Here is a 1757-nt window from a genome sequence, read left to right as displayed (position 1 = left end):
ATAGGCTTAATAGACATCTTCAGAACACTTCAACCCAAACCCAGGGAATATATGTTCTTCTCAAGTGCTCATGGGACATCTTCAAAAATTGACCACATATTGGGTCACAAGCAAAGTCTCCCCAAATTCAAGAAGATTGAAATCATACCAAGCATCTTCGCAGACCACGATGGCATAATATTAGAAATAAACTACAATAAAAACAACCCAAAATACTCAAACACCTGGAAGCTGAATAGCATGCTATTAAATATTGATTGGGTTACCAATGAGATCAAAGAAGAAATTAAAAATATCCAGGAAACAAATGACAATGAAAACACAACAATACAAAATCTATGGGACACAGTGAAACCAGTCCTGAGAGGAAAGTTTATAGCTCTACAGGCTTACCTCAAAAAACAAGAAAAAATGGTAATAAATCATCTAAATCTACAACTTAAAGAATTGGAAAGAGAGCAACAAGAAAAGCCCAGAGTCAGCAGAAGGAATAAGATAATAAAGATCCAAGAGAAATAAAAGACATAGAAACCAAAAAAAAATATAAAAGATCAATGAAACCAAGAGCTGGTTGTTTGAAAAGATAAACAAGATTGATCACATAAACAAATTGAGAGATAAAAATCACACAGGCATATCAAACCTCAACATAATAAAAGCCTTAATACAAACCTACAGCCAACATCATGCTCCATCAGCAAAAACTAAAACCATTTCACCTAAGAACAGGAACGAGACAGGGATGCTCACTTTCACCACTCCTGTTTGACATAGTTGTGGAAGTGCTAGCCATAGCAATCCTATATAATAAAGAGGTAATATGCAAACTCAATGCCATGCCCTCTCACAAGATGGCCGCACCCATGTGGTCAGAAGATAACCACCTCCATGTGGTTACAAGATGGTCATGCCCATGTTATCACAAGATGGCTGGCAGGGGAGGGCAGTTGTGAGTGATGGGGCCATCAGAGGAGGACAGTTAGGGGCGACCAGGCTAGCAGCAAAGTGCAGTTGGGGGTGAACAGGCTGGCAGGGAGGGCAGTTGGGGATGACCGGGCCTGCAGGGGAGGGCAGTCAGGGGTGACCAGGCTGGCTGGGGAGGGCAGTTAGGGGCAATCGGGTTGGCAAGGGAGAGCAGTTGGAGCCAATTGGGCCAGTAGGGTAGCAGTTAGGCATTGATCAGGCTGGCAGGGAGTGGGTAGGGGGTGATTAGGCTGGCAGGCAGAAGCAGTTAGGGGCAATAAGGCAGGCAGGCAGGCAAGTGGTTGGGAGCCTGCAGTCCCGGATTGTGAGAGGAATGTCCGACTGCCGGTTTAGACCTGATCCCACAAGGTTAGGGCCTAAACCGGAAGTCAGACATCCCCTGAGAGGTCCCAGATTGGAGAGGGTGCAGGCTGGGCTGAGGGACCCCGCACCCCGCACAGTGCATGAATTTCATGCATCAGGTATCTAGTTAGACAAGAAGAGATGAAAGGTATCCAAATTGGAAAAGAAGATGTTAAACTGTCATTATTTGCAGATGACATGATACTGTACATAGAAATTCCTAAAGACTCCATCAAACAATTATTAGACTTAATAAATGAATTCAGCAATGTAGCAGGATACAAAATTAACGTCAAGAAATCTATGGCATTTTCATACACCAATAGTGGATTACAGAAAGAAAGATTAAAAAAACAATCCCACTTACCATTTCAACAAAAAAATCAAGATACCTAGGAATAAACTTAACTAAAGAGTTAAAAGACCTGTAC

The sequence above is a fragment of the Myotis davidii genome, unplaced genomic scaffold (assembly GCF_000327345.1).
Source record: "Myotis davidii unplaced genomic scaffold, ASM32734v1 scaffold539, whole genome shotgun sequence".
NCBI lineage: Eukaryota > Metazoa > Chordata > Mammalia > Chiroptera > Vespertilionidae > Myotis > Myotis davidii.
The sequence above is the reverse complement of the archived record's forward strand: the minus strand, read 5'-3'. Positions refer to the sequence as shown.